The sequence below is a fragment of the Mercenaria mercenaria genome, chromosome 7 (genome assembly GCF_021730395.1).
Source record: "Mercenaria mercenaria strain notata chromosome 7, MADL_Memer_1, whole genome shotgun sequence".
NCBI lineage: Eukaryota > Metazoa > Mollusca > Bivalvia > Venerida > Veneridae > Mercenaria > Mercenaria mercenaria.
The window spans coordinates 5,763,473-5,787,007 of NC_069367.1; the positions used below are offsets into that span (position 1 = coordinate 5,763,473).

General features: G+C 33.0%; 1 long non-coding RNA gene across 1 annotated transcript; it reads right to left on the reverse strand.

Moving 5' to 3' along the window:
- Positions 1-1,331: 1,331 nt before the first annotated feature.
- Positions 1,332-23,211, reverse strand: LOC128558408 (uncharacterized). The gene is made up of 4 exons (XR_008371583.1): positions 23,163-23,211; positions 13,836-13,856; positions 3,354-3,401; positions 1,332-2,950 (listed from the first exon to the last, which is right to left on the reverse strand). It is a non-coding gene; the product is annotated as an uncharacterized LOC128558408 (long non-coding RNA).
- Between the last annotated feature and the right edge of the window lie 324 nt (positions 23,212-23,535).

Below are 23,535 nucleotides of genomic sequence, written 5' to 3' on the forward strand. Positions count from 1 at the left end.
TTTTTCCTTTCATTTGATGGGGTGACCTAGATTTCAACCCCACATAAACCAGATTCAAACCTGACCTAGAAATCATCAAAACAATCATTCCAACCAAATTTCGTCAATATTGAGTCACAACCGTTGCCTCTAGATTGTTAACAAGCTTTTCCGTTGATCTCGCCTATTGACCTAGTTTCTGATCCCATATAAACCAGTGACCTAAAAATCATAAAGACAAATATTCCGACCAAGTTTAATAAAAATTGCGACAAAATTGTGGCCTCTGAAGTGTTTAAAGTTTTTCCATTGATTTGATAGGGTGACCTAGTTTTCGACCCTAAATGACCCAGATTTGATCTTAGAAATAATCAAGAAAATTATTCTGACCAAGTGTCATAAATATTGGGTCAAAGCTGTAGCCTCAAGAGTGTTCACAAGCGTTTCCTTTGTCTGGCCTACTGACCGAGTTCTTACACCATATAACCCAGTTTCAAACTTGACCCAGATATCATCAAGACAAACATTCGAACTAAGTATCATAAAGAGTCAACATTCTGGCATCCAGAGTGTTCATAAGCTTTTCTTTTTGATTTGACTGGTTGATCTAGTTTTTGACCCTACATGGCCCAGATTCAAACCTGACCTTAAAATCACCAAGACAATCATTCTGGACAAGTTTCATAAATATTGGGTCACAACTTTGGCTTTTAGAGTGTTCACTAACTTTTACTTTGATCTGGCCTAGGGACCTACTTTTGACCCCACATGTGACCTAGAGATCATCAAGGCAAACATTTTGACTAAGAATCATAAAGATTGAGTCAAAACTGTGGCCGCTAGAGTGTTCACAAGCTTTTCCTTGAATTTGACTAGGTGACCTAGTTTTTAACCTCACATGACCCAGTTTTAAACTTAACCTAGAGATCATCAAGGCAAACATTTTGACTAAGAATCATAAAGATTGAGTCAAAACTGCGGTCGCTAGAGTGTTCACAAGCTTTTCCTTTGATTTGACTGGGTGACCTAGTTTTTTACCTCACATAACTCAGATTCAAACTTGACCCGAAACTTATCAAGATAATCATTCTGACCAAGTTTCATTAATATTGGGTCACAACTGCGGCCTCTAGAGTGTTCACAAGCTTTTCGTTTGATCTGGCTTACTGACCTAGTTTTTGACACCATATAATCCAGTTTCACACTTGACCTAGAAGTCATCAAAACTATCATTCTGACCAAGTATCATAAATATTGAGTCAAAACTCTGGCCGCTAGAGTGTTCACAAGCTTTTCCTTGAATTTGACTAGGTGACCTAGTTTTAAGCCTAACATGACCCAGTTTAAAACTTGATCTAGAGATCATCAAGGCAAACATTTTGACTAAGAATCATAAAGATTGAGTCAAAACTGCGGTCGCTAGAGTGTTCACAAGCTTTTCCTTTGATCTGACTGGGTGACCTAGTTTTTTACTTCACATAACCCAGATTCAAACTTGACCTAAAATCATCAAGACAATACTTCTGACCAAGTTTCATTAATATTAGGTTACAACTGTGGCCTCTAGAGTGTTCAAAAGTTTTTCCTTTGATCTAGCCTACTGACCTAGTTTTTAATCTCACATGACCCAGTTTCAAACTTGACCTAGAGATCATCAAGACTAACATTCTGACTAAGATTTATAAAGACTGGGTCACAAATGTGGCCTCTAGTGTGTTCACAAAGCACATGTTGACGCACGACGCACGCCGACGCACGACGGAAAATGACCGGTTACAATAGGTCACATTGAGCAATTTGTGCTCCGGTGAGCTAAAAAAAATTAATGACAGACATAGGACTCGGACCTTCGAACCTGCAACCCCGAGAATAGTAGCTAAACGCCTTTTCCGCACAGCTATATTTCAGCTGAGAAGTGGTGATATTTTAAAGTTAAGAAATGAATATTACCGGTATTGTCTGTTATATTTCGATCTTCTCAGATAGTTCAGCACGACTTTTATGTCGTGTTGTTGATACTGTTTAGTTTCTCAACATGACCATTTCGGCCCGGGTGGTTCCAATACTCCCGTTTTCATAGCCTTGGGTATTGTATAATCACCCCTTGGATATGGTGTCTGCTTTTTTAATTTTGTCTTTAGACTGTTCCTATGATACACAGGCTCCATAACCTCAGATCCCCTTCCTAAATTTCAATCTGTTTAGTTCTGCCCATTGTTTTCTCGTTTGGGGCAAACCCTTTATTTTATCTGGGGACCAAACGCCGCTCTTTATGGAATTACACGCCTCAACACGTGTATCATTGGAGGTTCTATGTTCACCGCCGTTTGAATACATCTGCGGATGTCTCTAAATTGCTTTTTGTACTTTTAGCATATGTAAATGTTGAGTTCTGCTCAACCCGGGGATAGAGGGCGTGGACGGTAGCATGCATTTCCACTACCGTCCATGAACAGGCACAATGAAACCGAACCTGCAACATTTTCGTTTTTGTTGTGTTGAGCGACCTGTGGAGTTTCCACTGTTTATATTTTATTCAGAATGAGAATGGTTCTTCAGTTATCACCATTAAAATTCAGTTAGGTAAACAGATTTAGGATCAGCAGCATAACATCTGACCACTGGCATGCTGTACCAAATTATCCACGGGTACTCAATAGCCAAAGGTGCCAATCATCTCTCTGAGAGCATTTCGGATAGTACTAGACTGATAATTTCAACATCATTCCTCTGTGAAAATCTCTAAACTAGATTGGGTTATGTCTCTATGAAATTGAATTCGTCAATAAAAGGAAAAATGTAGAAATAGTCTAGTGGCTAGTCTAGCATGCCTCAAACGCGTTTAAAGCCCCAGTTTCCTTTATATAGGATACTGGCCGTTCCATGGCAGTGTCCCTATTTTCAACTGGTTTTCTGTCTGTCTTGTATGGTCTGTTGCGTATGTTTTCTTGTTTGTTGTAAAGCAATCCGTCTGAAATATATTTCAAGTACAACTTCTTTTTGTTTTGGGCCTGCTTTGCAAATGCGTGCCTCAGGGGCTGTATTTTAGTGCTCTGTGCTTCCGACAAGTCTACCCTTATCCATTACTTTTTTTGTGCGAGGCTTAACAGACGAATGATATTTTTCCTTAAATAACATATACATATACATATAAGCCTTTTATTCTGACAGATTGATTCTCTTGCAAACCGTATTTTAAAAATAATAGTAGGAATAAACAAATAGAAATAACTATCTTTCTTATACGAGAGTATGTACACAAATCACGGGATATAAACAGATAAACGTCCGTAAACAGAAATAAGGAAATGCGTGAAAAAGTAGTTTCTTTTTACCCGTTGACATAGAAGTCTATAATGTGTTAGGTGACTCACCATCCAAATCGCTTGAATCCATATCATATGTTAAATCCATACCATATGCTAAAATAACAAAAATAATTCATAATTGAAACATGACAATATATGCAACCACACACTTCTGTTTTGATGTACTATTAAATCCAAAAGAATTAACTCAGTTTTAATTTAACAAAGCCTTTGAAGGGTTGGAAGAAATTAACATGTCCGAAAATATATTGCCACTAGAGAGCTGCATCAAAATAATAACGTTTTTGTCAGACAATGAGTAGACTTGTTTCCGTCTTTATATACCATTTTTAATAGATATCCGTTTTCTTCATTGAAAGTCAGAGCTATTCAAGTAACTTGTATTTATACTGATATTCGTATTAGAATTTGCTCAGAACAAAGGTCCATCGATAAAATGTCGCAACATGTACTTCAATTAATGTTGCATGTTTATTATACGTTTCAATCAAATTAATGAATGTGTTTCAAAATAGATAAAAATGAATTTTGAGACTTGAACCAGGTGGAAAAAGAAATTAAACAATAATCAGAGTTAAACGATTTTGTGTCTGTTTCACAAGACTTCAGTACGAATATTTTTTAATTTAATCTAATGCATTCCGTACGAGAAAAAAAAAACGTTTCCCAAAAATTCTTAAAATTTCGACAGTCTTGAAAAGGTCAAGATTCAAGAAAATATCTCAGAATAAAACATCGAAAGATGCAGATTATGTTTTGTTTTGAGATTTATTTCATACTGCAAAACAATTAGAATTGAAGTATTACGATATTCAATCATAACGTTTAATAGAAATAAATTATTGGCAAGAAACTGCCAGAAGCTCCTTATGTTCCAAATCAAACTACCAGCTTGCAGGCAACCATCAAATATATATTTTATTTAGTTCTTTTTTCTTTTTGTTTAATATAAGCCATAAGCCAGTTCTTTAAGCTATTGGACCCCTAATAGTAATGTTTAAAAAATGGCATTTGCTTGGTATAGTCTTAAAGTTGACCATGTTTAACACTGTGTTGCAAATTTTAAACAATTTTTACCGTGCCGTTTTTTGTAAATTTTGTATAATTTATGGTTTTTCCTCACGCTCAAGAAGAGACAAAATTCAATGTGATGGCCACTATCTAAAACGTTTGCAGAGAATTCATTACAGCATTAATTTTGATAAAAGAAACATCAAACTATTGTTAAACAGTTATAAAATACAAAATAAAACTGTAAAAATCATTTTTATCTAGGGTGCCCCAAGTAAACAGATTTAATGAAACAGAATTCTAACTCCAACATTGAAAAATTAAGGTCGAATCCTGTGGGTCTGTTTTGAATTTTGCTCACTTCATTAAAAGATAACCTTGGGGCAATAGTAAAACCTACCTGCATTTCTTCCACAATATGTAATCTAAAGAATAAAGGCAAAATAGAGAACTTTTACCGCACGTAACTCAGTATTTTTTAAAGATGTCTAACTCTAACCCTCCTGATTCAGAGGTAAATTCACACTGAACAGCAAAAAATCGCTTATAAAATGAAAATTTTCCACTTTTGTACAATTCATCCATAATTAGTCTTGAAAGAAGTAAAAACTAACTAGAAAAAAGGAAAACATGGAGAAAAAAAATTTGGTCCCAGTGGGGTTTGAACCTACGCGCCCCTGAAAATTGCAGTCAAAGTAGGTTTATGGTAGTAATTGAATACTCTTCAAAAAGGAGATACTCTATTACGGGTCCAATACCTTAACTGGATATCAATCATAAATATCGCAAAAGTATCAATCTAGAAACTCTGTAATGAGACAATAACAAATAAATGAGAAAGTAAGAAAAAGACCTATACATGTACCTCTCACAGAATACATTTGTCAATATAATTACACTTTTAACGTATAAACATATGCGTTCAATTTTATACAATATAATACTATGGTCTGAGATAAAAAAAAAACTTCTCACATGACTTATACATACAATATTTTAGTACAATTGTGATATCAAGACAAATTTTAAGATATTTTTCTTTAATTTCGAATACGAAAAATGACGTTGAGAAAGTTTCTTTCTTATAATACATTCGGAAGGCCTATATTTTTTCATTTAACTTCGTTGCATTTTCGTATACATAGCTACATTTTTCAATATATATCCTGTTGCGATGGCCTAAAGGACAAGATTTAGGTCATGTTGGAGGCAAGTCGTGTTACTGAAGAGAGACCGGTTGGTGAACCGCCAGCTAGGTAGCTAGGTACAAAGAATAATTACATGAATAAAAAGGAAGCACAGTTTAAAGTATGAAACGTGTGTCCAGAACAAAAAGTTGAAAGATTTATTGAAATCGATTGCACAACATGTTGTTTCTTTTCACATAGAGCTAGCTCTGAAAATGGTCGTATAGCTGTACATGAGTGTGACACAGATCCACACACACATACATGTATATGTAGGCGGATACACAAAAGAATTTCTGTTTCGTAAGGGCACATTTAAACACGTTCCGATTTATTCCCTTTTTAAACAGTGAGAAAGAACACAGTTACAGTCTTTGTGTCGCGTAGTTAAACATCCTGTTGTGTAACAGGCCCGGATCACGACGCGAACCGATCCCCCACCCCAACCCCACCCTTGTTGGCTTAGTATTGACTTATATTAATCTAACTTGCATCCGACTATTTTGGAAATAATATGTTCTCAGAATGTAGACCCAAAACGCCCGAGAGGCAAACATTTTATACTTATATTTCAAAACTCTCTAGGGGGACGAACCCTTGATCCCTTAAAATGAGGGGAATACCACTCCAGTACCTTAAAATTAAGACCAAAAAAATACAGCAGATGCAACCATTTTTTACCTGTTTTTCAATTTTTCAAACTTTCCCAGGGAGAGCCCCTGAACCCTCGAAAATGGCAGGGATAATCCCCCCATACACCGTAATTTTGAACAAAAAATGCAATAAAAGTCAAGCATTCCATACCTGTATTCACAATTGTCAATGGGAAATGACCCCTTCCTCCTAAAATAAGGGGACTGCCCTTCTAGTACGTGCCTAGATAATAGACAAAAATGCACCACAGGCCACCATTTCATACCTGTACATAAAAAAAAACTTTCTCACAAATACTGATAGAGGAACCCCGTACCTAACGCACTTCGCCGCTGACGCTTTTGTTTTAAACTGCACCCCCCCCCCCTCTCCCCCTCTCTCCTCCATCCTCCATCAACAATTTCTGGCCCCCGGGCTATTGTGTAACGAAATTTATTTCGACTGGAGACATGTGATATGTGTACAACGCGCGAAAACGCGCTACAATTATATTTCATGAGCTAAACAGGACTCAAAAGAATTACATAGTTTGGACATGAAATAAATTTAGTACTGTGGAGAGTACTACGTTAGTGCTGAAACCTTTACATATAGAATATATAACGTGTGAATGGTACGTGACCACTGAAATGCAAACGTAAAGATTGGAGTGAAAACTTTTTTCAGCCCTTCCCAAATCCCCAAATTGCATACTGATGCATGTAAGCATGCGTTACCCAATCCGATCTCTAAGTTTTAAAGACTGTTTAACTTATCTTATTTTGCTGTGCGACATTTAGCGTTGGAGTTGCGACATATAACGGTGGGCAAATTTTTGCGACATTTAACGTTAAACATGTTAAAGGTGCGACATTTAGCGGCAGACGATTTTGCGACATTTAGCGGTGGTTGAGACATATAACCTCAACCTTGCGACATATAACGGGGTTGCGACATATAGCGGTGTTGAGAAATTTAACGTTGCCACACATGCCTTTGTTGCGTAACATAATGCCTTTGAATATTTTTAATTCCAGCTACTATCATAAAACTATGACACATAAATTTCGCCTGCAAGAATAAAAGGAAAAATAATATCAAGATGTAGTTCCACGTAGATATCAGTACAGCTTCATTTAAATTGTAAACAGCAATGCAAACATATGTATCTACCTTATTAAATGTTTCTGTTAATGCATGATCGACTTACAATTTTAAACAGCTGTTAGGTAACGTTGAACACAGTATTGATAACCAATGTTCATTCGACACCGCAAGATGGTATATGGAATACACTTTTATTTTGGACCCTGTAAAGATGGTAATGAATAGTTTCGGAATGATAAACTGAACATAATGAATAGTTTGTAAAAGGACCCACGATATTGTACAATAGATTTTAGTGAATAAACAAAAAATGGCTAAACGAAAACAAAAAACAATTCCATCAAAATGTTGATCCGATTTATTGATAAGGGAGGTTACTCTGTAAGTCACGTTTTCTGACCTTAGCATGACCTACTTACCTATCTCACTTTCTATAAATAGAATAAACCGCAGATATACCATACTGCAACGCATAAATTACGGACAAGGGAGCGTTCATGTATTTTACAATAACCTTTCAGTGAACTTTGAAGAGAATACATGTATAAAAAAAATATAAAAAAATACGGAAAATTACATTTTGCCTGCATAAAAATAAAAGAATAAATAAGCATATATATGTTGAAATAAACCTGAGAAGTGCCGCTGTTAACTTATCTTAAACCTTTTGTTTTATTTTCTTTGTTGATAGGTACAGTGATGTAATTTCAGAATGCGCACATTTTTGCAGATTCCTTTAACAGTTATATATTTATATAATTGTTACGGTTACCTTAACTTTGAAGCATAGTTTCCAATTTGTGACCACATGTTCAACTGGTCAGAATATTTCTAAATAGAATCATCTTGATTCCAACCTTTGACTTTCCAATGTCTTTTTTTTCCTTATGTGTCATTGTGTCATATACTCATTGTTTTCAGATATTCACTGTCAATTAAAGTGTGCAATAGAGGGCCATCATTTGGCTGAATTTGTCAGTAACAAGTAATACTCCTTTGAAATGTGGTTAGATTGAAATATCAAAAGCCATGGGACCATAACTTATCAAAGCATCAGTGACTTTCAAATAGATTTCCTTGTTGAATTTATATTTTCATTAAAACGTTTTCTACACTTTGGCAGTGAGTTATTATGCTTGATAAATTTCTTGTATTATAAGATTTGAATATAGACACTGACATATTCCTAGTAACCTTACGGTTCAACGAGGACTTCAAGTTCACCGTTCGTGCGAAAAAAAAAAGATGAATTCTAAGGTATTTCAAAAGCATATAAGAAAGATTTATGACATTTGCTTTGTGAATAGGGGCAATATAGAGATTATTCATGTTATACCATTCTTTTCTGAAACAAAATATTTGGTTGTTTTGGCAACAGTAAAATGTTGTGTATAATCTACATCCTGAAATCTATACTATAGACGACTAAGCTCCATGAAACTTCACCAGTGAACTTAAAAAAAATCATTTTATCATTTACATACGCAAAGAAAAAGGAAGGCGAGTGAGGATAGGTGCACCATAAACCCGTTAAAACGGTTAAGTGTGTATTTGTCACAGTGCATTTAAAGGTGATCCACTGATATATTATTTTGTCCTCGTGGGTTTGGTTTATCTTTGTTTGTGCGTGCGTACGCGTATGTTTGTCTGTGTTGAAACTGCTTTACGATTCTGATTATGAAATTCCGTGTGTTGTTAATAATCTTTTATAATATGTAAACTTAAGACCGAAAGTATCTAGTATTTGATCATTAATCATAATGGTATCGTTGATATCAATAGTTACAATGGCTAACATTATCTAACCTACCTCATACACTGTTTCTTTTAATGCATGCTCGACTAATGTTTTACAAAGAGCTATCATAATGATTACATGTAACAAAGGATTGTCATTTGTATCGGACGCAGAATGAATTATATTAAACGGTTTATGTTCTAGTTTTGCGAGACGATCAAATTATCTTTGCAATGTACGTTTACATCCCCTAGCTCTCAAGAGCTCACATCAGCATTATAGTGGATGTAGTAAGCTTTTAATGTCATTCAATCTCTGTCATTCGTCGGTCTTTCAAAATTGGTGCTTAACTGTAATTAGGCCGTGAGCCAAGACCCCAAATTTAAGAAATTGATACCAATCAGACTGGCAAAAAGTTTTAGTGTTTTTTGGATAGATACATGTCTGTAGTCTTTGAAAAAGTTTGGGGGGCCTCTCTATGGCACAGCTTAGTGACCGAGTTTTATGTGTTTCTATGACAACCATAATTTTGTTAAAATATTGAGAAAAATATCTATCATATTTTGATGTAAAATTCTATATAATTTTGTAAAGATTAGGTATATAAATTATCATATATCACTTACTTAGATGCAAAAAAAGCTCTTGCAAAGTAAAAATGTCAAGTAGAGTCAAAATGTTACACATTTTTTTTGTAATTTACGTGACTAAACATATAACGTTACTTATACAATGAAAATTGCGTTTGAAGTTTATGTTCAAAGCAATGTTTTAATTTTCAGCTGTACTTAAATTTTTATTTTATAATAATTTACTTCATCACATCCCATCAACAAAATTTTGCATGAGTTAACAAATACTTAATACCTTTTTATTGATGTAATTTACGCGACAATTGTTTATTAAAGAAATAAACATATTACTGCATATTCATTTTAATAATATTTCTTATAACAGTAACTGTGGTGATTTTATATTTCCCTAAAGTATTTTATACTTTGTATATAAAACATATTTTTAATATATATTATACTCTAGATTAATGGATTCTTCAATATAAATTACATAAAATACATTACCAAAATATCAAATGTCACATTTCTATGTAATCTTTTCAGTTCTATTAAAATGAAACTTTACAACTTTTGAAGTAGTTTTTATCCTTTTATGAATTCAGTTATCATTATGAAACATCATCTTCGTATTTCGTTTCGAAATGATATGAACAATAAACTCAGTTTAATAATTATTCATTTTCTATAGAAAATTCATTTCACATTAACCTTGTCAAGTACAAGTTTATAGATATAACTAGCATTTAAAAATTCAAAATTAATATTTACAGACCAAAACTGTTTTGTAAGGATTTGTACATAGCAATTATTCAAAGCAGTGCGTTACCGTGAAGTGAATTATGGAAACTGAGCTGAATGTGTTTCATATTTGGTATTTTACGTTACTATTGCACAAAATGTTACATTGGGCATTGTTTTCGTTTAATATTCAAAGTTGTATATGAACTGTTTATTTTACAGAAATACGCCTAATCTTTTGGCATGAATAAAATTGTATCGTCTGAAGGAACTGCTTTTAATACCCTTCATTATTATGACCTACATGACATTTATTTGTTTTAAGAAAAAAACATTTCGCATATGATTAATATGTACCCTACTTGGAAGTAGCAAAAATAAAAACTATAATTATTTCATTTACCTTTTACATATTCTGATTTGTTTACAAAAAGAACATTTATTAGCATATGTAAATATCTATAGTTACAAATCAAAACAGGTACATTCTTTTACAATACGTTACCAATTGGTAATATATAAATTGTCCATTTTAAACAACTAAAACTTAACAACATTTATTAATTGTCAAAATGTTTTCTTTTAAACAGAGAATCAGAAATTCATTTTGTTTACAGAACTGAGTATACAAATTCACTGTAATAAAGTGACTTATTTAAGAACATGGCTCAATCAATCATGAAAATCCGGATAATAGTGACTATCCGAAGACTATTACACTTTCCTTTTCAGTCTTTTTACACTTCATCTTCATATTTCAAAAATCATTTTTTCTTATTTATGGACTTAATTAATTTAATTAAATGGAAATAAAATGTTGCCATATTGCATACACCTGAATTATGTATACTATCAGTAAAAATAGTGACTGTTTAAATGTGATTACCCCACCCACATTTATTTCGCATGATTCACTAATAATAAGACCACATCAGCTAAAATAAGTGGTGTTTTTTTCTAGATATAATCCTAATTGACTTTTTCAGTTGAAATATCAAGGTAAATACCATTATCAGCATATCTAAAATGAAAAAGTATACTATTTTGATGAAAAAATATGTTGTACGTTTATTGCCACAAAAATTAAATTTTTTAAAGTCAAAATGTTTTTTTGTTTGTACTAATGTATGTAACACATCAGTAAGTGCTAAAAACTATCAAAAGCATGTCTTTAGACATTAAGAGGTAGTAGGTAGGTAAAATATAAGAATAATTAACATTTTCAAATAAATGGCCGCCATTTTGGAAGCCATTTTGAAATCGCTTGATTTCAGACCTTAAGCTGTGCCGTAGACAGGCCCCCCTGAATTTTTTTAGAAGTGCACATATATATCTTTCCAAAAGTGACATAGAAAATTTACCAGAAAAATGGTACCAATGTTTTGTCCAGCTCACGGCCTAAATTACATGTATATGCTAAGCGGAAGTTGTTTTTCCTCTACGTTTCAATAATAAGTCTTGAAAATATGTTAATGCTTTTTTCCCATTGAATTGTTATTCGGGGTGTAAACACTTATTCTGAGAATACGTTAAACAATATTTTCTATGTAAAACAAAATAAAAATTTTACTAAATCAGAAACTATTGAGTTATGTAACAGGGGTAATTATACTTTCAAATCGTAATAAATCATTTATTATATTTAAATTCTGGTGTAAATATATTTGGATTATCCTTAAATTTAAGATTCTAATGAAAGATGCATGTTGTGAAATTGTAAAATATCATTTAAGATAAGACAACACTTACAACATTAAGTATGATTCGATGATCTTAACGAAAGCTTTTGTATTGAAATATATATTACCAAAATGCCTATCAATTATTTTCATCAAGATTTCAAATTACTGTTATCGGCCACAAGTTAGGAAAATAAACAAAACGAGCCAATACAGAATTCGTTTTTTATTGTTAATCTATTTTGACAATTCTCGTCTGCAGTGAAAGTAAATGTTTGCACAATATAAACCTCATAAAACCACAAAACCTATATTTTCTGAATTGTGCAGATTCCGCTGTTCTGATGAAACCTCGTATAAGATGTCTCCCCGTACGTAAATGGAGGGACACATTGATATGCAAATGTCAGTATAGCACCAAGAGATGGCAAAGACGTTGAATGGTTTCGGCCGATTCATTGTTATAAACATATGTGTTTAGAATGAAAAAAAAATGTTAAGGATGAGAATCAGGCCTTGAGAAACAAACTCAAACAACACTAAATCATAGAAAGAAAGAGTTGTCTTTACATGAAAATTAAACAGCATGTAAAAATCTAGTGTCAGTATACTGATAAAAACATTGAATTTCGGAAAAGGACCGCCTAAAGACAATTTTTACGGAATACTTTAGGTACAAAAGGCATTTATTTTCGAAGAGAGACAACTTTTTCCGATTATTTTAAGTAATCGTCGAGAAAAAGTTGTTTCCCTTTGAAAATGAATGCCATTTGTAAAGAAATAAAGATAAACAATTGCTGAAAACTGTGTTCCACCTTGTTATGTGAAATTTCACCATTGGCACGCTATTTCAAAATGCCTCAAAACGAACATGTGTAACAGTTCTTTGAAAATGGTGAGTTTTAAAAGTGGTTTGACTGTACGGAAGTGGGGCCCTTATAGGCAGTCATTTTCTAGAATTCAATGTTTATATCAGTATACTGACACTTGTTTCATAAAGTAATATACATCTTTTACATGCTGTTCAATTTTCATGTCAAACAAATATTTCTTTCTATGATTTGGTGTTATTTGATTTTTGTCTCTCAAGACCTTCTTCGTAACCTTAAGAGCTAACAAATTATGCGAAACTAAAGCATTGCATTTACTTAATCAACTTTTAAACAATGGATATGTATATTATATTTAAAAAGAAATAACTAAAACACAGAACAAAAGTATTTTTAATGGTTTGAAAACACATGAAAATGTCAAAGGTGATAAAACAGCACGGGCGGTATTTAAAAGCTAGATCAATTAAAATTGTACTGCACAGATACAAAATAAAACAATTAAATATTAACAGCAATTAGAAAGTATTCAACAGGGGATATTTATGATGAGCGCAATATCTTAAACTCTAAAATTTATATTTATTGAATACACAGTTTTATTACATACTCGTTTCTATTCTCCGTTAAATTACACTGGTACCGGAAACGTCAATATTTTTCCATATACTGACGCCTGAATTTCATATCGGGTGCGTGACGTAATTCAGTGTGTGTTGTTGCACTATTTTTATCTATTTAGTTCAGTATTGTCAATCCTATTCAGGCTATTGAACATATTTATGGTATTTACATAATATTTATACGTGTAGATGCGTATGTAATAAAAAGGTTATTATCTTTGCATCGGGAAATATGCACTCGTTCTTCAGCGGAAGAATATTGTGCTCCTAAAGTCGCGCAATATTTTTGCTGAAGAACTCGTGCATATTTTCCGATACAAAGCTAATAACCTATAAATATACCTTCGTCCTCTCACGTCTTAAAGCTATTAATTGAATACACAATTATAAAGTGAACCTTACATACCTTCATCCTGAAATCTCAATTCTGAAAAGGACGAAATAAACTTAATCAGCACAACTTGATACAAATCCGTCACATCGATATTTCTATAAAAGAAACATAAAGGATATAGTAAAAACGTAAACTATATCGAATCAACAGAAAAAGCTTTGGTAAACCTTTCGATGCGGAAAACCGTTTTTGAAACTGACATTTTAACTGATAATGTTGATTAAACGCTTATTTCTAAACAATTACATATTATAATATTGAATATCTAATTTAAGAAACCTTAAGAATATAAATGATGGGTGTAAAAACGAACAAATAAAAAAACCTATCACCTGCTGTTATAGCAAAAAACAATTATCAACAAGAGCTGTCACATTTTGTGACAAATGCCCCCGAAGTATTCCAAAGAATGCAACAGTTGTTTGCGCACGTCATTTCATATCCTTGAACTTGACCCAAGTAACCCGGGTCGCAAGCGTGACACACTTTCTCAATATGGTAAAAATTTGTGTCAAATTACATTTGTATTTTTAAATCCCTTGATAAATAGAAGAATCAGTTATAACTAGATCCAGGTATGTTTTAAATTGAACAGTCACTGGAAATGGCAATCACCTTAATGCGTTATTTTTATTGAGATGAAGTGATTTAAGTTCAAAAGTACATGCAAAATATAACCTTAGGACAGCCAGCACATATTTATGCATTCACGCCAGGCTTATGTATGTTTTTGACAACACAGAAAATGACGTCACTCGACCTTCAGCTATTTTCGAAAGTAAATAAAATAAAAATAGAAATGGTAACTTGAAAAAGAAAGCCGCATTTCGATTCGTAGATAGTCAGGGGCCACGTGCAGGGGTCACCCGTCTAAATGTATGCGCGTGGACTTCCTTTTTGTTTTTGCTATTGGGGAGCCATTTTTTTAGCCCTTTATTACAAATTGAAATTACCTGGGATTTAGTATAGCATGTCAGCTTTTAATCTAGGGAAAATATTTGAGCTCTGGATAAACGCAAATCCCACAGGAGTCCGTAACGGACCAAGGGTACATTAATAATTTTGGAACTTCATCAAATCACTCAAAATGTCATTTTTGATGTTGTCTGAGAGTGTCTCAGATGTACGATATAACCTTACTTGAAAGCTGCAGACCTAGACATTTCAGAAATATTTTCAAAATAAGTTTCGTGTAATAAATGTTGTTTCTACGGAAGCCTGAAAGGGCTATCAGATGCTAATACGTTTTAGTACGTTAAGTCTGTGGAAAGGATATAACAGTATGGTGTACGTTGTTCTGTTTTGATAGTTACTTGCATTAGATTAATTAGGTAATATAAGTTGGATGTTATCTGTATGCAAGCAAATATTAAAGTCAAATTTTACAATTTACACGGTTATACTGGTTTTATTTAAAATTTGTTTTCGAAATACTGTATAGTCTATAAGATATGAGAAATAATATGATCATGTTTAACAAAAATAATGAATGTTGTGACAACCGCTTACTTTACGTCTATCATTCGTTAAATACTCACAGTATTATACCTGCTGCATTTTCTTAGATTTGTCCTTTTTTGTGTGAAGAAAGATAACTGGAACGTGACAGTTTCATCGATCGAAACTGTACCTATTTTGTATTCTTTCATTATTATTATTTCATATAGCACCCTTTTGATGATAAACACGTTCAAAAGCGCTTTAAGTACGGCAAACGCAGCAACACCGAGCGCGCAATTCATCCTCTACTAGAACAGACACAGAGCGATCTGACCAGAGGGACAGAGTGAGATAATGCCCTCAGAACAAATAAAGAGAAATCATTTTAGAAACAGGCCTATTCAGTTAACTTTGCCTAGCTCTTTGCAAATAGACAGTCTGGTTCTTTAACGTGAGCGGTATGTTGTGTACTATTTTCAAGTGTATGCAAACCTATAGGTAGCAGGATCAAATTCAGTAAAAAAGTAAATACAAATTTACTTATTCAAATGTGTTTGGTATATATATCATTTATAAATACTTTATATATTTACATGCCTGATCTAATAAATAAATTATATTAGTGAGATGAAGTGAAACTCTGACAAGTATGTATATAATTGAACAATGATAGACAGTGAAGGGAGAATCTACGTGCATGATGGGAATTAACAGGAACTATGTGAAAGCCGGCAGTTTTGACATTGTGAAGTCTGGTGATTTCGAAGAGATGAAGCAGAAGTTAATTGTGTTTTTTTATCAAAATCAGTTAATAATCTATGTATATGAGCTTTTGAGTTTTGTGATTCATTCAAAATTCTGTTCATTGTGCATATAATGGTAAACAAAACATGATGGCCACACAAATGATCACTAATCATTGCAGGATTCAAGTCGGCACTGTAAGTAGGTTTGTTAATAGTCATTTACCAAATTTGTTTTCTATAACATGGAAGTAAAGGGTAGACGGCATTATAAAATCGTTACACAGCTTCTTGCTGACAAGATACGTGATATACGCAGTCTGTAGAATCCATACCACCCTCAAGCTACGCTCTCCCTTGACAGCATGTATTCCGTATCCTGTCACCAACAAGCAGTATTACTAATAGTCTACAGACTTTATATGATACCTTTAACAAACGATGAAGGGAGAAGAAATTGACCAATATGTATATATCTACATACATGATTTAATAACTATAAAAGGCAGTGAAGGGGGAAGAAACTGACCGGTTTCCAAAGAACGCATGTATCTACATACTTGAATGAAAGACTAAAAGACAGTGAAGTGGAAATATACTGTATAATCGGTTCTCCTCCACTCTCCCCATCCCGCCCCACCATTCATAGAATGCAATCAATAAGCAAGAGTGGTGTAAAATCTGACCGGTTATTTATCCATTTTTATGCAATATAGAAAATTCACCGATTCCTCGCTCTCTGTCTTGATAAGATTGTCCTATATATGAACGGTAAAGGAGGAGTTTCCTGTCCCAAATACAATTATAAGTTTAAGATAGACTAATGCAATATGAACAACAATGAATGAAACGTCTCGTCTCGACAGCTGTGACATTGCATACACATACTGTCGTTTGTCTAACTAGTACCGTAACAAGCTAGAGAGTAGGTAACAGATTGGTACTAGAGGAAAGTGTTGTATATGAGTTGCATATATTAAAGGCGCTCGCGATAGTTTTTCCAGACGGGTCAATATTTACCCCAACATCGTGCCAATTTAGTTGTTTCTAATCGGTGTAGTACATTGCAGAGAAGACGCGGTCTTCTACGCATGCCCGGAAGTGATTATCTAATGTCGCGTACGGCAAAAATGCGCAAATTATTGCATGTTCGCTGGCATTTAGTGCATAATATGTATGATTTACTGACTAGAGGTTAGAGTTAGTATCACCATGGTTACAAAAGTTATACATTTAAAATACATTTAGTTCAAATTGCTTCAATCCGGTATATACCCTTGTATGTAAAATACCGGTGCTCCAACTCTGCATTGAGTCGCAGTCGTACCGAACCCATAGCGTACATCCGTATTTGTAAACTATAGAGTTTGTTCGGAGAAAGACGGAAACCTACATCGTTCTATGACATCAAAATACATCAGAAACAAGTAAAAATCCGCTTATTAAGAAATCTGCCTTTGATAATTGGATATATCTTTGAGTCATTTTCTCTTCTCAGACACTGAAAGAGTTTCCGTGGCATTTGTCGAGAAGCCTTTAAACTGTACTCTTCAAACTTAGTGGGATGAATGGCTAAATGGAGTGGGTAACACCTATTGCTTTTAAGATCAATATATTAAAGGTAAAAGATGCGGCAGCCGAAATGATGAAATGACTTCTTCCTATGGAAATCCAGAAAAAAAGTTTCTACATTCACACTTTCAGCGACTTTATTCCAAATGTTCCTAAAAAGAACGACCTTGGGTCATTTGATCCTCTTGTTAAGTATCTGTGAATTAAGCTGTGGACAAATACAGAATACTGTCTAGAGTTTGACAATATATGCCCTTGTTTGAAATAAAAATTGATTATAGTCTGCCAATATCTGAGGAAAATGTGACTTATGATGGCATTTTTTGTTAATGCTCGGATATTATTATAAAAGTGTTCCTTAGGATCAAACATTAAATTTAAAAGGGGCTGTCGCCTTATGGAGTTCCTCATTACAGTATAATGGGGTCAAAGGTCAAATGAGTGCATTTACAGATAAACTATACCGCTGTTCACTCGTTTTATTTTCATAAAACATCTAAATTGGTTTAAATATTGTTTTTCAACGCCCTTCAGTATTTTGTAAATAAAACTGATGATAATATTAAAAATATATATACATAATATATATATATTATATAGAATAATATATATCTAGGAAAAGTGGCATACGATGGCAAAGTGTGTTCTACTTGACATGTTTGCCAATCTATATATGTAGATCAACTGCAAAAATATTTTGGTACTGTCGTATCAAAGGATTATTTTAATGTAATTTCAAGGTCACAGACATGTCAAGGTCAAAAATGAACTTTTGAAAATGACTTCTAAGGTACTAAAGGAAGCAAAATAGTGCATTTATTAATAATATACTCAACAACTTTTCTAACTCCACACCTGTTTTTTTTTTTCTTTTATCGCCAAATTTTGACAGATTTGAATGATGTTCTACACAATGTTTAATGATTATTTTATTATAATAAAACATAAAAACGATCATAGCCTGAATTATATTCATTTAACCGTAAGGGTAACAATAAGGTAACCCTTAAATTAAAAGTCACATAATTAGTAAATTCGTCACGGCAGAAATTCAAAGTATCATATTCTGAATGTTCAACAATGTTTAGTTGAAATAGAACATCCGTCAATATTTTCAATATGAATATGTTAATTTTATATCAGGTTTGTGATGTCAATAATGACACCAGTTAATGACAAAATTGTTTAATACTGCAGATGGCAGTATTTTCCGCATAGAGACCAGCACCAAGTTGCATCCATTCTATGACGTTTTATTTTTAGGTTACCTTATTTGAACTGTCATATGGCTCAATGAATGTACGCACAGTTGATATCGCTGTTATGTTTATTTAACTGAACTGGTCATTAAACAATGTGTCCAATTTTCATTCAAATCTGTCAAAATTTGGCAAAGATAAAAACAAAAGTCAGGTAGCAATAAAATTTGAATTTAAGCTTTGAACTGACTATCAAAAGATTATTTACATACTGTACACCTTTTGATAAATGTGTGCGAAAGGAAAAATGTGGTTGATTTTGAGGAGGAAGACTACAACGAAAATGAATTAAATATAAATATATATAAATAATTCTCACATAAACAGTTAAAATCACTTTACTGTCATGAATACAACCAAGTATTTTAGCTCAATAAGGAGAGCGCAGATCTAAGGATCGCGGGGTCGTAAGTCTGATCCCAAGGAGAGGTGTATGTTCTCCATGATAATTTGATAATAGACATTGTAAGCAGTAATTTCGTCCTCCACTTCTGAATCATATGGAAAAGTTGGCAGTTACTTGCGGGGGAAAGGCTGATACTTGTAGAGACTCCAGAAACACTGATTAGGTTAATTGACCGCCGTTACATGATTGAGATACTGTTGAAAGTAACATTTACATATATGGAATGCTTCTCCAGCTTCTAAAGTAATCATTTCAATACCGGTGATAATTCATTTATATGATATATATTTATGTTAATTTGTCCACGCGGTGATTGTTAAATAGGACCATTTTAGAGGAATAACTGAAATATAGGTCACAATACACAGAACATGTACGGTAATAAACAAAACAGAACAGATCTGTAGGACTTCAACTAGTTACTCTATACACCATGTCTTTGATTTGCTGTAATTTGTTTCCTTTTTTACTAACAGTCAGACATTTATCATCATATTTTATGTATTTGTAATTTAATAAAGTAGAACATTTCAAGAACTATCAACGAAGATCTTAATGCGATATTTGCATTATTTTATTCTGAAAATTCAGCACGCTATTTCTTTTTCGAATCTTATAATTTTTGGCTTTGCTTCCACACTCTCACTTCCTGTTCAAAACAACAGTTGAAAACGAATCAGATCATAACATTTACACTTCTGACACTTGGTTTCAGACAGGATGTCTTTGATTACATTGTGAAAAGAAAGCTAGTATATCTTGACACTGAAACATTAGTCATTCATATGTTTTACAAATTAAAATATAAAAATAAAGATATAAAAACATCAGAAAGGTTGCTTTAGATTTATTATAATAGTAACATTAAGGCAGATTCAGTGAAATGTTGAAAATATACCTTTCGATATCTTCATGATTACTGACATATGATGGTTCAGCTAATCAAAATGATGAATTATGGCCGTTCGATAGTAACTTAGAGATATACAATGTGTAAAAATAACTTTCTTCATGATGAGAAGACTGAGCATGAAGAAGAGATTTGAAATTCAAAACGATGGATTTATAATAAACAAATACTGTCGATTGAATATGTCAGGCTAAGACGTCTATAGCTTGTGCTCACATTTGTTTCATTTTATAACATCAGATTCCTTTGTGATACATTGGTAAGTTTGCTCTATCCGGTTCTATCACCAACCAAGTACTCGGAAATCTAAAGGCGTTGTAACAGGCAAACAAACATGCTTACCCCTATATTCACAGTCATAAAGATAATACTAATAATATTTGATATACTTTCAAATTCACTGACAATTATTAAGCCTTTTTGAGTGTGACATTGATAGAACCAACATAAACAAACACTGGTAGTTACAAAATTGTAGATATTGAAAACACTTGAAGAGCGGTTACCAGTCCTTATAATAGCCTAATGTTAATGTGCAAAGAAATATTTTTTAGCTGATTCAAAAATATGATGAGTACCATTTTCATGCTAATGAAATGAAAATAAAAACAACATAACATTTGCGGTTATCTAATATCTATATTCAACCTTTGATATCGCTTACTTTTTGTACATAGATGGTATTTCTAAACGCCCACGCATTCCTGAAATTACTACAGCACATGCGTAACCACTGGAATAGATTTTTAATTGACAAGATAGTCCATTTTAGGTAATACTTGAGAGAATTTACACATTTCCTACTATCTCACAAACAGACTTAATCAAACTGAATTTGCTATTTTACGTCCTTGAGTTCTATGCTTCCGAAAGAATCTTTAGATCTGTCAATAGTTCAGTATTAAGGTCAAACTATGTTCGCTAGTGCTCGAAGGGACAAGCAAAATGTGTTCGAGATATCAGTAGTACAAGTCAACGTGAAGTACACATTATATAGACCTGACAATGAGTTCGAGCCAAGAGTAGTACGCGAATAAGCCTAATTCGAGCAAACGAAGTTTAACTGTACCAGTCTTATAATACGCGCCATAGAATTTTTCTACCTGTACTGTTCATACAGACAATCATATAGGCAATCAAATAGCCTTTTTAAAAAGTGTTAGCCTGAAAATGGAAGTTTTAGAATATCAAACATGAAAAAGATAGCTTTTATAAATGAACAAAATATCAGAGCGTACGAAAAATTAAGCTCATTCTATAGAAATAACTCTAGTCGTTTTGAATTTTGCCAGTCTCAAATGCAATAAATCTACACGAAGTAATTTATTTACTTCTAAAATTCATAATTATCACCGAAAAATTACAAGTTTATATTAAAAGGTAGCAAAAATGGCGAAAATCTGACGTTTATAACAAATATGCACTTGTTGACCTTTGACCTTGTGCTGTGACCTTACTATGACCCTTAGAAGGCGACAGCCCCCCTGAAACTTTTCCAATTTTTATAAAGTTAACAAAGAACATGGCTGTCGGGCATTAACAAAAAATGCCATCAAAGGCAATTTCTAGGCCACTTTTCTGGATATATAGGCAGACTATTACGTATTTCGTACCAACCTGCGTATAAATGCTCGCCACAACGCTCCTTGTTGTAATTTGATTTCAGCGAAATCTAATACGTTGACCTATCAATTTTCTTATTGTTTTAGATTAGGTAGGCATAACCAAAGGTATGTGCAGAGTTTGATTTAATTCTGTTATGTGAAACTCGATAGCAGAAGTACCAATTTAAAATTGACAAAAATATGCAAAAATAGACAAAGTATTCCTTTCTTTACAAAATCATTTTTTCTTTTGACTTCTCTGAGCATGCTTCAAATAGATATATTGTTTTCCGTTATAAAGATGCTTAGAAATCAAATTTATGCTTGTTATTGTACTTTACTGAAATGTATCTTAGGAGTATAAAAATTTTGAAAAATGTTAAAAATAGCGTTATGTCAAGGGGCAAATAAAATTAAAACAAAACTAATGACCTAGAATTTTTATTTCATGTTTCGATAACATTATCTTTTAATACAGAGCATTTCATCAAAATCTATTATTGGAAAAAATATACTATACTGCAGCGAGCGCCTTTAAAATATAAACTATACGTGGAAGATGTTGAATGTATATTTCAGTGTAGAATGGTAATTGTGTATGTGTATATGCGAATGTGTATCTGTTCACATCGAACAAGACTGAGACAACCAGAATAAAAGTAGCGGATGAAGGACAGGACATTGATTTGCATTTTAATGTGCAAAATGTATACCCCAACAATGAAATATTCGGAAATCAGATATAGATTTGCTTAAGTAATTCCTGCGCTGCGAAGTTCAAATTTTGTTTTATAAATACAAAGAATCTGAAGAATCGATTTTATGAAAACCAAAACATATCAGGAGGCTAAAGCATTTTCTTAGAGTCTTTTACATCAATGTTAGTTTGCTCATAGATTATGGCAAGAGCTTAAGGGCGTTTTTCCAAGAATGTAAAACAAAATGAGCATCGTCATGTGATTTGATAGATGACAACATTCCTGGTTTCTAATGTAACAGACATTTATAAAATAGACAAATGAAGCTTTATGTTGAATTATCAAATCTGAATATCGATTATTAGTGTAAGAGCGTGAAGCTACTTACAAAAGCAATTTACATAACCAAAAATCGTTAACTGTTCTTTAATGAGTTATATCCATTCGTCATCATTGTCATCTTACCTCGGTACGAAAGTTCTAACACAATGATATACAAGACGATCTTGTGTTTTGTGATCGACGCTAGTGGTCGAGGGGTGGATGGGGGTGGGGGCGGCAAACTGGACATATGTTTATATACAGGTACTGGCGTATAACAGCTCATTTTCATGTTTTTCATTTATTCATGACTGTTATTCGGAACAATTAAATGCTTGCAACAAAGTAACAGTATCGTAGACATATAAATGCATTAAACTACTCACCTTCCAGATGTAGATAATATTCCTCCTCTGGATTAAATGGATCAATATCTGAAATAAAAAATATAACGTATTTAGATGTATTTAGACGAAATATTGCAGTAAAGGAAAACAAATACATTATTATAATAATCTTAAATAATAGTCTGCCTTCACGTAAACAGGACTTACTTGGGTTTAATTAAACAAAGAAATTTGTGGGTAATTAACATGCACGGAACACTCTAGCTGCTTTACAGATAAAGTGATAAACAAAACAATATTATTTTGTCAGACAAAGGTTTAAATATTCGTTGTCCTGGGTAAATGAGTACAACTTGAAAGGGTGGTTATATGTGATAAGGAAAAAAAGCATAGTTGAAATCAATGAAAACAT